Source organism: Nematolebias whitei, chromosome 13 (genome assembly GCF_014905685.2).
Source record: "Nematolebias whitei isolate Nwh7 chromosome 13, NemWhi1, whole genome shotgun sequence".
Lineage (NCBI taxonomy): Eukaryota > Metazoa > Chordata > Actinopteri > Cyprinodontiformes > Rivulidae > Nematolebias > Nematolebias whitei.
Window position 1 is genome coordinate 36,689,532 of NC_056510.1, and position 15,313 is coordinate 36,704,844.

A 15,313-nucleotide genomic window follows, 5' to 3' on the forward strand; every position below is an offset into this window, starting at 1 on the left:
GGCACCAGTGACCCCCATGACCCAAAAATGAAGAAGTGAAGATAAATGATGGATGGAATTAATGGCGGGTTCACACTACATGAATGACTGGTGACAGGATGTCATGCATACGATTTAAAGTCCATCAATTTGTCGGCTTTTTATCAGTAACAGTGACATTTAAACATTACATTTACATTAAAACATCAAAATATCTTATATATATCTGAGCATTACTTTCTTTTTGATTTTTATCATGTTGTATTTTTCTTTCGGGATTCCTTATTTTACATACTTTTATTGGCTATGACTCTTAACGGCACCTTACAACAATCCTCTTTCTATTCATTAAAAGGTTTATTTGGAGTTTAATGCATGAGTTGAAAAGAACTGTTTTAAAAAAAAAATTCACACCAGGATCTTGTTTTTTTTAAGGAAACCTTGTTTTGTTACACTGAAAAATGAAAAAAAAAAAAAGAACAAAAAAACAAGTTTTGCTTTGTCTAGCCAAAGGGTGTGCATCGTTTACAGCTGGAAGAACCTTTTACCAGTTCTGTACCAAATAAAAACTAAAAAGACACATTTACACTACTTAACCTCTACATTTATGATTAAATACTACTTTAATACAATATTATAATTTTAGATTATATTAATAGTGTTTTTTCTAATCTAATACCAGATATTATTTTTTAAGTTCCATATTTTTTTACTGTATAAACATAATATTTTATGTTGCATTGTAGTATTTCGATTTTCGTTTTTTAAGGGTTATGGAAAAAGAAAATGAACATATAAACCAGAGAACTTTATAGTTAAGTACTATTATGTAGAACTTTTTGTTACAATCTACGCAAAACATTTTAATTTGCACAAAACTTTTTTATTCATTTTTTAAAAATGACTAAAATGGGTTGCCCATATAGAAAAAAGTAATATTGTAATGTCTCAAAAAGAATTAACATGAAAATATACCATTATCTAAGATGTTCAATACTTAAATGTCAAATGAAAGACCAGAATAATTTTAACTTAAAAGGTTAAGTGTCTCGACCTTTGTTGGAGCCAAATTTTCTTTTGTTATTAAGAACAACAAGTTGTGTTTTAATAATCTACATTTTGACGTCTTAAAATTTAATAATTTTTAATAGATGTGCAAAACATCTTTCTGCTTTTACAATAGTGTGTCTTATGTACCCAACTATGGAAAAGCAGTAGAAGATTGGGATGGAGATGCCTTATGTCACCTCTAATAAAGTGCTAACTAATGATAACTGTTGACAGAACATTGATCAAACCACCAGCCCTTTCCTTTTAGTTGTGTGCAACTGAAACACAATAAGGCTGAAAGTGATTGACAGCATTTGCTAGACTTTACTGAATAAATTGTTCTCTACATTGTCCAATATTTCACTTTATCAGTCTTTGGTTTTGCATGAAAAACAGTGTTCATCATTAACGATGAGACATAAGGGGTTTTGATCCTAAGGATCTGTTAGTTTCAAAGAGCTGTTCAATTTTGAGCGGATTATGACGTCACTATTTGTGACCTACGTCACAACGTACAGTCATACATAATGAGGTGGCGTACAATGTAAGGGCGGTTCTATGTGACTTGTAGGATGTGCAGTTCCCCCCTCCCCTCCTGAGTGCATGTTCCCCATACATGTCCATACAAGAACTCATGCGCTCCTCCATTTAGCCTGTTCTTTGTCTCAGTGGAAAAGCAACAATGGAGCATGTGCGTCTGCATATGAGAAAGAAAACATAAGGAAATCACAATAAGGAGCAAGATTTTTTAAAAGAAACGGCTCTCAGTTTGCAACTCAGTTCTTGTTGGTTGTTTCCATGAACCATTCAAAAGATTTAGATCAATCACAAACATCACTTCTTTATTCACCATATCAATCCTCAAGTAGGGGTTCCTTACACTATAGCAGGTTCCCAGCCCTGGTGCTCAAGGAACACCATCCTGCAGCTGACAAAGTTAAGTCAGATCCTCTGGACGGATTCTTCTTGTTGAAACGCTTCGTCTTTTATCCAAAGGACTTCTTCAGTATGAGAAGCTGCAACAAACTCAGTCTTATAAATTGCACCTTCTCATAGTGGATCAATCAGTTTGCTGGAGACAGCCAAAACTTGTTCACATGCAAAAAGAGGACCATCAGCCTAACAAATGATCATTAGTGCCCTGATGGACACTTGCTATTCACAGAGGGCTGAGTGATATTAGCAATAACAGTATTGTAAGAGGGGGACAGTTGAACACGTAGGCCTCCGCCCCTGTTTAATGATGGACGGTTTCTTTTTACAAAGATGACCTCCTTCACTCCTCTCTCAAACCATCGTTCCTTTCTATCAAGGGTGTGAACATCTTCATGCCTGAAAAAGTGACTTCTGGCCTGCCGATGAGTGTAGACTGCTAAGTCCTGGCCTCGTGATGTTGCTCTTCTGTGCTGGGCTATCCTTTAGTTTCGCTGTATGACTGATCACAGCCCTCCTGGAACTGAACAGCATACACAATATTACTCATTCATTCATTCATTCATTCATTCATTCATTCATTCATTCATTCATTCATTCATTCATTCATTCATTCATTCATTCATTCATTCAACCTTTATTTAAACAGATAAGTCACACTGAGCCTCATAGACTCATTTACAAGTGAGACCTGTTTGGACAGACAATAATAGTGATAAACTGGACACATGTAGTAAGTGGAGGAGAGAAAATTCCTATCAGACTTTTTTTTTCCTGCCTGAGAAGAAAAAAACGCTGATAAAAAAAAAACACCTTGCACAAACAAGCACATAGTGACGTAGACATTCTGCAGAGGGGGACAACATAAGCGGTGAGCATGATCATAGATGCTCTCAAGGGCATTGTAAGAGTTCTGATAAAGATGTAATAATCAGTCAATGTCCTCCAGTGATATCCATAAACATTATTGAGGTATGTCGAGGAATGGCCAAGAATAATGACTATGAGAATCCAAGAGTCCTGAAATGATGACACAAAGTTTATTCAGCTGGTTCCATCTGGTTATCAGTTGGAAATTCCTCAGGGAGTGGGTGATGAGCGTCAGATCACATGTTCTCCAGGCGAATTCAGATGAGATGGCCTTCAAGGCCAGCCAAGGGAGCCAAATTCAGATAAACAAACAGTTGTTTTGGGGACAGGCAGAACTTAATGACATCTATCTTGAGTCTGTGTTGGTCCACTCGGTTCCGAAATGTCCAAAATACATGGCCACACCGATAGAACATGACTGAGTAAAATCCCCAAGATCTGATCCATTCTGCCCAAAGCATTTGAGTCCAGGTACTCGAGACATGAACCAAGACATCATAAAGTCAAGCAGCGTGATCGGGTCCAAAATCTGCTGCCGACGACTTCCTTGATTGTAGATAAAACCAGCAACCAGCCGAATCCACAAAGCAGGAATCATTTATCGTAAATCCAATTAAATATGTGTCCTTAAAATCCACAAATGGCAGCAGAGATAGACACATCATCAAGTCTTCAAGTCAATGAGATATCCAGCTGCGTGCGTACCAACAGGGCAAATCGGCTAGCCTAATGCCTGTCTTCTTTTCGAAGAAATGTTGTAAATTGAGTTGAGGGACCAACTGATCAACTCAAGTCCATAATTATGGTTCAGAAGATATGCAAGAGAGTCTCAGAAGCAGTTTCACAGACAGACAGAGCAGGAAAGCAAAGCAGAGAGGGAGGGGAGAAGCGTCCAATCTCGGCCAGAGCAAATGGTTTGTGCTGGGGGACTGGATCTTTGGAGTGGACTAGTCTTTGCCGTAATGAATGTTGAGGTTTGAAAGCCACTGGGACGTCATGTTTAAAAAATACTTTAAATGTCTCAATTTCTCTAAAACTCCCATAACATATGGAAGGGCCACTGGTCTAGGTCTGTGTTCCTCCTTTTCACCTGCTGGCTGGCTGAAGTCCTGTTTGGGTGTCTTTGCTTTCAGGAAGGCCCAGTTAGGATATCCACATTGCTCTAGAGCCTGTCTTGTGTGGGATTTCTCCTTCTGCCTGGCTCCTGAGTTAGTGGGGACTAGGGGTTGAACAACTAGATCATTTTTAAACTTGACATTAACATAATAAAACTCTAGTAGAACTCGAGTACTTGATGACATCATAGGATCTAAAAATACAAAAATAAATAAATAAATAAAACCGCAAAAAAGGTTGTTATTTACAAAAAAAGACCAACAAAACATTGGGAGCATATATTATGCTCCTGCCATTTATCATACTGCAAATAAGTCACAGGAAAAACTAAAATATTAGTTATTATTAGTATTAAGCTGCAAAAGTAAAAGAAACGTGCAGCACGTCAAAAATGAAACTAAAAACAGTGGGGCGGATGACCATCCCGCACCACCGCCAGCTGTGGTGCGTATTAAGTTTAGTTTTAGAGATGAATATGTTTATAGGCTTTTTTTTATAGGTTTAGAGATTAATATTTTTCGCTTTTTGTTTGTGAAAAAAGCTCAGAGGAAGTTGGTTCTGGTTCAGTCGATTGGATCCGGTGTTACACCATATTCTGTGACCTGCAACTGTGCATGCAACACCGCCCCCTACAGTCACAATATATGGTGGTCACAAAATATGGTGTAACACCGGTTCACAACGAGCTCCAAACAGTCAGGAAATTGATTCATTTTCTGTTTCCTTACAGTAGTTGAACCAGAAGATTAATCTTTAATGAATTATTTCCATACTACTGATGCATTTCTACCTGTTTGCCAAGACTGTGCCTGCTCTGCTCCATCTGGCTGCTTGGAGGAATCCATTTTGTAACCAGCGCCCAGTGTGGATCACATGACTCAATGACATAACGGCGACATAATGACGTCACCACGAATACTCGATGTGAAATTAAAAAACTCGAAAGATGTCCTAGGAATTGATGTGTAGATTACTTAGTGTAATCACAATGTGCTTTGTGGACTTGGAAAAGGCGTTCGACCGCGTCCCTCGGGGAACCCTGTGGGGGGTACTCTGGGAGTATGGGGTACCGGGCCCTTTGATACGGGCTGTTAGGTCCCTGTATGACCGGTGTCAGAGCCTGGTCTGCATCGCCGGCAGTAAGTCGGGCTTGTTCCCAGTGAGATTTGGACTCCGCCAAGGTTGCCCTTTGTCACCGATTCTGTTCATAACTTTTATGGACAGAATTTCTAGGCGCAGCCAAGGTGTTGAGGGGATCTGTTTTGGTGGCCTTAGGATTGCGTCTCTGCTTTTTGCAGATGATGTGGTCTTATTGGCTTCATCAGATCATGATCTACAGCTTTCGCTGGAGCAGTTCGCAGCCGAATGTGATGCGGCCGGGATGAAGATCAGTTCCTCCAAATCCGAGGCCATGGTCTTGAGCCGGAAAAGGGTAGAGTGCCCTCTCCGGGTCAGGGAGGAGGTCCTACCCCAAGTGGAGGAGTTTAAGTATCTTGGGGTCTTGTTCACGAATGAGGGAAAAATGGAGCGTGAGATCGATAGGCAGATAGGTGCAGCGTCAGCAGTGAAGCAGGCGCTGTACAGGTCTGTCGTGGTGAAGACAGAGCTGAGTCAAAAGGCGAAGCTCTCAATTTACCGATCGATCTACGTTCCTACCCTCATCTATGGTCACGAGCTTTGGGTTGTGACCGAAAGAATGAGATCTCGGATACAAGCGGCTGAAATGAGTTTTCTCCGCAGGGTGTCTGGGCTCTCCCTTAGAGATAGGGTGAGAAGCTCGGTCATCCGGGAGGGACTCAGAGTAGAGCCGCTGCTTCTCCACGTCGAGAGGAGCCAGTTGAGGTGGCTTGGGCATCTGTTTAGGATGCCTTCTGGACGCCTCCCTGGTGAGGTGTTCCGGACACGTCCCACCGGAAGGAGGCCCAGAGGAAGACCCAGGACACGCTGGAGGGACTATGTTTCTCGGCTAGCCTGGTAACGCCTCGGGATTCCCCCGGAAGAGCTGGCCCAAGTGGCTGGGGAGAGGGAAGTCTGGGCCTCCCTACTTAGGCTGCTACCCCCGCGACCCGACCCCGGATAAGCGGAAGAAAATGGATGGATGGATGGATGGATGGATGAGTCTGTTAAAGCCCTAGTGGTGATGCTGTCTACTCTGTGGTACAGAGTCCTGATGATTCCTAACTTGTAGTCCAGAGGGTGATGGGAGTCAAACTGCAAATACTGGTCTGTGTGGGTGGGTTTGCGGTACACCTCAGTTTGCAAATTTCCTCAATCAGAAACAAAGACCTCACAGTTAAAGAAAGTCAACCTGCCATTTTTTATATCTTCTCGTGTGAACATAATGTATTTATCCACAGAGTTGATGTGACCAGTGAAATGTTGGACTTCCTAAGATTTAATTTTAATCCTGTGTCGTCAACATACCTGAACTAATGACTTGGTGGTGTCCCTGAAAAGGATGTCAAGGCTCTCTTTTCTACCTCCTCCATGTACAGGTTGGCAACAATAGGAGAAACTGGAGACCCCATAGCACAGCCATGTTTCTGCCTGTAATATTGCCACCCCCCTCATATGAGGAAGAAGAATCTGTCTAGAGGCCCTGAATAAACCCATCCATCCATCCATTATCTTTACCCGCTTATTCCATTTTGGGTCACGGGGGTCGCTGGTGCCCATGTCCAGCAATCACTGTGCGAGGGGCGGGGTACACCCTGGACGGGTCGCAAGTCCATCACAGGGCCACATAGAGACAAACAAGACAAACAAACATTTACTCTTGCCCTGAATAAACTTTATTAGATTTTTCTACCTGGATTATTGAGCATGCAACAGGAGATCATCCTGCATGCTTTAGTTGTTTCCCTGCTTTTACACACCTGTGTTGAATAAATGGGTGATTAAGAGGCTTCTGCAGTACTTGAGGAAGTAAATAAATCACTGAATCAGGTGTGTTACAGCAGGGAAACCAGTAAAACATGCAGCATAGTGTTCCTCAAGGATCATGGTTGGGACCCACGGCATTATAGAATCCTTCTATTAGAGGATGAAACTCTTTTTAAGAGTTCCATCACATCTACAATTAAGATAAGATAAGATAATTCAATTCAGTTTATTGATATAGCACCAAGTCACAACAGAAGTCATCTCAGGGCACTGAACAGAAATATCCATGTGTAAAAATAAATTAATAGAAACATTCATATATAAATTAATTAACATTATTTATCTGAGAAGCAGACTGCTTTGAATTTAACTCCATCCCAGAACTCTCATCTTGAGCAAGCATAAAGGCAAAAGTGGAAAGGAAAAACTCCCTCATGATGAAGAAACCTTTAGCAGAACCAGGCTCAGGACAAGCGGCCATCTGCTTCAACCGGCTGGGTTTGAGAGGAACAGATACACAATGGCAGGTCAAGAATCACATGTTAAAATAGAATCAAAAGAAAACTAATCAATTTTAACAATTAATTTAAGGAAATGAGGTCAATTTGTCCTCTAGTCCTCTAAGCTTAACAAGCATAACAAGCCAACCCTAATTGTAGGATTTATCAGAAAAGAAAGTCTTAAGTCCAGTCATAACTGGACAATGTGTCAGCCTCATGGACAGAAACTGGAAGTTGGTTCCACAAGAGAGGAGCCTGATAACTGAACAATCTTCCTCCCATTCTGCTTTTGGAAATTCTACAGCGGGGTGTCAAACTCCAGGCCTCGAGAGCCGGAGTCCTGCAACTTTTAGATGTGTCTCTGATGCCACACAGCTGAATCATATGACTGAATTAGCTTCTCAGAGCAGTCAAGTTCTCCAAAGTCCTGCTAATGACCTCCTTATTTGATTCAGCTGTGCGGCATCAGAGACACATCTAAAAGTTCCAGGACTCCGGCTCTCGAGGCCTGGAGTTTGACACCTGTACTCTATAGGGACCACGAGTAAGCCTGCAGTCTGAGAACGAAGTGCTCTGTTAGGAAAATAAGGAACAATAAGATCTTGAATATAAGATGGAGCTAGGTTGTTGAGAGCTTTGTAGGTTAGAAGCAAGATTTTGAATTTAATTCTGGATTTGAAAGGGAGCCAATGGAGAGAAGCTAAAACTAGAGAGATATGATCTCTCCTACTAACTCCAGTTAAGACTCTGGCAGCAGCATTTTGGATCAACTGAAGACGTTTTAAAGAAGTATTTGGACACCCAGATAATAAACCATTGCAATAGTCCCGTCTAAACGTGACAAATGCATGGACCAGTTTTTCTACATCATTTTTAGATAAGATGTTTCTAATTTTAGCGATATTACGCAGGTGGAAGAAAGCAGTTCTAGTAACGTTTTTAATGTGGGGGATAAAAGACATGTCCTGATCAAAAATAACACCAAGATTTTTAACATTAGAATAGGAGGACAGATTAATTCCATCTAAGGAGAGCAAAAAATTTATTCCTACATCGCTCAGGTCCAAAAACTAAAACCTCAGTCTTGTCTGTATTCAAAAGCAGAAAACTTAAGGTCATCCAGGTTTTTATGCTTTAAGACATGCTAAGTAGCTGATTGGATTCATTAGGTTTCCTGGACAAATATAACCATGTATCAAAAAAGTCCATGCTCAATAATCCTGGTATACAATCCAACAATTTTCAGTCAAGTCATCTGGACAGTTTCTTTTCTTTTTTTTTTTTTTTTGTGCTGAAATGTTTCACCTTCCATCCAGAAGGCTTCATCAGTCAAGGAAACACACAACACAAAACTGATTCTTCCCCCAACAGCTTACTCCAAAGTGGAACAAACCAGTTATGTTGATGCTAAGATGTCTCTTTGGCATGCCCCCTCCTCCAGTGCCGGCCATCTTCCTCATTGACAGTCATGTCAAACTGGTTCAAAACCAACAAAGTCCATGCTCAATAATCCAGGTATACAATCCAACAATTTTCAGTCAGTTCATCTGGACAGTTTTTTTTTTTTTTGTGCTGAAACGTTTCACCTTCCATCCAGAAGGATTCATCATAACTGTGTATCATCAGCCTAACAATGAAAATGTATCTCATGCTGTTTAACAACATTACCTAATGGAAGCATGTACAAGTTAAAGAGTATTGCTCCAAGCACTGAACCTTGAGGAATCCCATGACTGACTTTGGTGTATGATGAAGATTCATTATTTATATTTACAAATTGGCCCTGTGATGGACTTGCGACCCGTCCAGGGTGTTCCCTGCCCCTCGCATAGTGATTGCTGGACATGGGCATTGGCAACCTCTGTGACCCAAAATGGAAGAACCGGGTAAAAGATAATGGATGGATGGATGGATGGATGGATATTTACAAATTTGACTCTATCAGAAATATATGGTTCAAACCAATTTAGAGCTGTTCCTGTAATTCCAATATCATATTCAAGTCTCAGTAATAGAACATTATTATCAATTGTATCAAATGCAGCACTGAGGTCTAACACGACCAGTATAGACACAAGCCCATTGTCTGAGGCCATGAGATATTATTAGTAACTTTCACCAGTGCAGATTCAGTGCTGTGGTGAGCTCAAAACCCTGACTGAAACCCTTCAAAACAGATTATTTCTTTGCAGATAATCACGTAACTGACCAGCAACTATTTTCTCTAGAATTTTTGAGGTGAAAGTTAGGTATAGGTAGAGGTATTTATAAAGCAGGTACACCTGCTTCAGCAAACTCACTGTCATCTAGAAAATGCAGACAGCACTGTGAGAGTCATGTTCTTTGATTTCTCCAGTGCGTTTAACACAATCCAGCCTGATTTGCTTTGTCAGAAATGTCAGAAGACTCAGGTGGAACAATCACCTGGATCAAAGACTACTTGACGAATAGACCACAGTTTGTGAGACTGAAGGGTTGTGTGTCTGACCAGGTGGTCAGTAGCTCAGGAGCACCACAGGGGACTGTACTCTCACCATTCCTTTTCACTCTGTACACCTCAGATTTCCAGTATAAAACAGACTCCTATCATCTGCAGAAATATTCTGATGACTCTGCTGTGGTCGGGTGTATCAGAGATGGACAAGAAGCTGAGTACAGGGAACTGATGGACCGCTTTGTGGCATGGTGTGGAAACAATCATCTCATCTTGAATGTGAACAAAAAGGAGATGATTGTAGATTTCAGGAGAATCAGGAACAGGTCCAGCACCATTTCCATCATGGGAGCAGAAGTGGAGGTGGTGGAGAAGTATAAATACCTTGGAGTTCACCTGGACAACAGACTGGACTGGAGATGCAACAGTGAAGCGTCTACAAGAAGGGACAGAGCAGACTGTACTTCTTGATGAAGCTGAAGTCTTTCAACGTTTGCAGCAAGATGCTGCATATCTTCTATAAGTCTGTTGTAGAGAGCGTTATCTCTTCTGACATCATCTGCTGGGGGAGCAGCACCAGAGCAAGTGACTTAAAAAAGATCAACAAGCTCATAAAGAAGGCTGGCTCAGTTCTGGGGGCTCCTCTAGAACCTTTGGAGATAATTGTACAAAGAAGGATTCTTCATCAAATGAAGAACATTATGGACAACCCTCAGCATCCTCTTCATCAGTCTGTCATACAACAAACAACAAAGTGTCTTCAGTCAGAGGCTTCTTCAAATCCGTTGTAGGACAGACGCTACAAGAGATCCTTCCTGCCCACAGCCATCAGCATCTATAACAACTCATTAATGAAACCAGGATGATGAGTTACAACATTTAATTTCCCTCTGGGATTAATAAAGTATTTTTGAATTGAATTGAATTGTATTAGTTAGATATAGGTCTATAATTGGACAGGATTCCTGAGTCAAGGTCATGTTTCTTAAGAAATGATTTAATTACAGCAATCGTAAAGAATGTGGTACATAACCTTTTATTAGTCATATTAAGCAGATCCAAGATGTGGCTATTAACTAAGGGAAATATGTCTTTAAATATTCTGGTTGGGATGGGATCTAGCAGTCATGTGGATGGTTTGGATGAGGGTATTATTTTTGACGATTCAGAGCTCAACAGGACAAAAACAGTCCAAACATAAATCAAATTCTAGTGACATTTTTAAAGTTGACACAGAACCAGAGGAGATACTACGAATATTGATTTGATTTTTTTCCCCTAATTGAAACAATTTTATTTATAAATAATCACATGAAGTCATCACTGCTTATAGTTGTAGGGATACATGGTTCAACAGAAATTTTTCATTAACTAGCTATAGTACTGAAAAGGAACCTGGGGTTATTTTTATTTTCATCAATTAAAGACGAATAATATAAAGTTCTAGGTTTACTGAGAGCTTTTTTGTACGTTAGCAGGCTGTCTCTCCAGGATATGTAAGATACCTCAACGTTAGTGAAGTGCCATTTTCTTTCTAGCTTTCTAGATGTCTGTTTTAAAGTACATAACTCAGAATTAACCAAGGAGCTAATTTCCTTTGATTGATTACTTTCTTTTGTCAGCGAAGCAGCTTTATTGAGTGAAGTTTACAAATTAGTTGTAAAATGATCAACCAGATGATCTAAGTCTCTGTTCTCTGATGCATCACTCTGCAAGACAGAGGAGAACAATGGAAGAGAATTTTTAAATTTGGTTACAGCTTTTTCTGATAAACACCTGCTAAGGTGAAATTTACTCTCAGTGACTGTGTAGTCATTTAATGTAAACTCAAAGGTAATAAAAACATATAAGATAGATAAGATGATAGAATTATGTTTGGAAAAAAATATGTATTGTTTATAAACAAATAAGTCATTAAGTCTTTCAGTTATGTTTTGCATTATTTAAATTCTACATTTGATGAAAGGACAGTATTTCAATTTTTTATTGAAGGCAATGTTTTCTTTTTATTTTGGCTGCTCCCTTCTTCAGGGGTCACCACAGCAAACTGTTGCACGAAGGCTTGGCGATTGTTTTCATGCCGGATGCCCTTCCTGCCGCAACCACAGATCTCAGAGCTACCACCGCCCTCTGTGTGAAGCAGAGAGCTGACATCTAGGGTGCCTGTAGGAGCAGATGGTGGGGATTAAGGGCCTTGCTCAAGGGCCCAGTGTGGGGCAAATGAGGGTGGAGGCAGGTGGCTGAGTGGTTAGAGCAGTCATCCTCCAATGCAAGAGTTGGGGGTTCGAATCCACCAGCAGTCACATGCCGAAGTGTCCCTGGGCAAGACAATGATCCCCTCATAGCCTCTGATGTGTGTCCCATCGGTGTATGAATGTGATAAAGCTCTGATTAGTCTCTTTAGAATGATTTGTTCAATTAGCTTTGTAGAGATCTAGTATAGAGCTGTATGAATGGGTAAACGAGGACACAGATTGTAGTATAAAGTGCTTTGAGTATCTTGAAATAAGATAGAAAGGCGCTATATAAGTACAGTCCATTTACCATTTCACCTTTTCTACCAACATTTTTGATGTTGTTGGAGGTCTTGGTGGGGGGGGATCATACCGGCGACTTTCCAATCACACGCTCGCCTTTTCTAACCTCTGCACCACCACTCCCATCTTTCTTCTTGAAAGCAATTAAACAAGGTAATAATATGAAATGTAATTGCATAAAAAGCAACTTGTTGTTTCAGGACATGTAACACGAGTGAGCAGGGAAGTAGATTTCTCATTTTTGTTTTGAAATGAGACCAAGCAATATTTCAAAAATTAGGCTTGGAATCAACATTTCTTAACTACAAAATCTAAAAGCCCCAGACCAGATGGATGCTATGCCAGGAGGGATCATAGTCTGGTAATAGAGTCCTGTTCCCCAGTTCTCAAACCAGTCTGGATGTTTTTGCATGTGCTGATCCCTTCATAATTTAATTGCCATTTGGCAAAGCAGCTGAAAATGTACCTGCAGAATACAAATAGTTTTTTCTTAATTTGATTTGCTCCATGAATATTATGTTACTTTTAATGAGCATTTAATGCAGTCTGAGATATTGGTATAAAGTTTCATAAAATGAATGCTATGTAATAATTTTGTCTGCCTCTGGGCTTTCAGCTTTGGCGCTCTAATTAGTTTTGGAGTAACAGGGACTTTGCTACAGAGGGCATAGCTTTGAATTTTGGGTTGTTGTGCCAAATTATTGCCGTTGTTTTTGTTGAACTCATTTGTTAAAGCTGAGCCAGAGGACATAGTCTTTAACTGAAAAGTAATTTCACTGAGAAGAGGAATAAAATGGTTGTTAATAGTCAAACAACTGATTGTTTGCCAAAGAACACATCTTTGTTTTGGTGACTTCACATTTGTTCAGGTTTGGATTTCTACATCTGTTGATAACAGATGTACTTTTAGTGGTTCTGCAGTAAATGCAATTCATATTTACAGGACTAAGCATAAAGACATGTAAAGTTTGCCTTGAAAGAATCTGGAGTGTTTATGTGTGGAGTTTGCATGTTCTTCCCATAAAGGTTTAGGTTTTCTCTGGATACTCTGCCTTCTTCCACAGGCCAAAATTATAAATCTAATTGTAATGTAAAAGTGAAGTAATTGAAAAGTGTGGATTGCTCTCTTCAGGTCGAAGGTGAGGTTCTGCCTCAAGTGGAGGAGTTCAAGTAGCTCAGGGGTTTGTTCACAAGCGAAAGAAGATTGGAGCGTGAGGTTGACAGATGGATTGGTGCAGTTTCTGCAGTATTGCGGAGTCTGTACCGGTCCGTTGTGGTGAAGAGGGAGCTGAGCTGTAAGGCAAAGCTCTCTGTTTACCAGTTGGTCTACGTTCCTACCCTCACCTATGGTCACAAGCTCTGGGTAGTGACTGAAAGAATGAGATCATGGATACAGGCGGTTGAAATGAGTTTCCTCTGCAGGGTAACTGGACTCTTCCTTAGGGTGCATTCACACCAGCCCTGTTTAGTCCACTTTAATCGAACTCTAGCTCGTTTTCCTAGAAAGTCCGGTTCGTTTAGGGAGGTGTGAACACACCATCGAACTCTGTCACGGAACAAAAAGGCGAACTCTGGCCCGGGCTAAAACCTAGGTCTCGGTCCGGTAGAAGAGAACTCCAGCGCAGTTCGAGTACAGTGTGAATGTAAACAGACCGGGCCCCGCTCCACAGGGTAAACAAACACGCATTTCTCTGACCTTATATGGAGCCGTCAGCTGCCTTGTGTGAAGAACAATATTCTCCATGGTCTTCTGTCTCATCTTCTGCTCATGCTAAGTCCATTTCTGAAAAATGACAAAATATAACTCCTAAAACTGCTAAAACTTGATGCCACTTCATTTTTATTTTTATTTACAGAAGAAGAAGAAGACGTGTCTTCAGAGGTTTTTGTGTTGTTTCTTTCAGTAGTTCTTGGTGCAGCGCCCCCCCAGGCGAGTGGGGGAACAGGTTGGTTCAACAGGTTGACTCGACTGCACAGTGCAGTGTGAATGCAAACTCACCAGCTCAAATGTAACAAAAGGTCATGAATATTGGTCCCGAACCAAACCGAGTCTACCGGACTATCTGGTGTGAAAACGACCTTAGAGATAGGATGAGAAGTTCAGTCATCCAGGAGAGACTTGGAGTAGAACCAATGCTCCTCCTCATCGAGAGGAGCCCGTTGAGGTGGTTTGGGCATCTGTTAAGGATGGGCACCTCCATAGGGAGGTGCTTCGGGCATGTCCGACTGGGAGAAGACCCCGGGGAAGACCCAGGACATGCTAGAGAGACTATGTCTCTAGGTTGGCCTGGGAACACATTGGGTTCCTCCCAGAAGAGCTGGAAGAGGTGGTTGTGGAAAGAGATGTCTGGGCCTCCCTGCTCAAGCTGCTGCTCCTGCAACCTGACTTCAGAATAAACAGAAGATGATGGATGGATGGATGGATGGATGGATGGATGGATGGATGGATGGATGGATGGACTTTAGGTGTGTGTGTAAGTTCATCTTTGTTTCTGTGTTTGACTGGCTATCTGTTCCAAGGTCACCCCACCTCTTGCCTACAGTCTGCTGAGATAGGTGCACCACCCCACTTCCCCACTCCTTACTCAAACAGGATGAATCACATAAATAAAATGAATGGTTGTTTTTGTACAAATCACAAATGATCCCAAAATTTGAAAGCCAGAGGAGATCACTCTCAGCAAATCATGTTAACTATTTTAGTAAAAAGGATGCATGACATCATTCATCTGTTACAGTGGTGCCATTTAGTGAGACAGACATCACTTAAACTTTAATGTTTCTGATAGATTCATTCAAAATTGCCCATTCATCAATGGGGAGAGGGTCAAAAGACAAGTGAAATTTCACTTTGCCTTTATTTAGATTTTTTTTTTTTAACAATTTGACTTGTTTGAACTAAATGAACTTGTGTGACAAAGGATGGTTGTCTATGCACACAAAGAAAAACAGAAAATGAACATTGCATACATGTTCATTTTCTGTTCTGCAAAAATCTTATTTTTGACTCA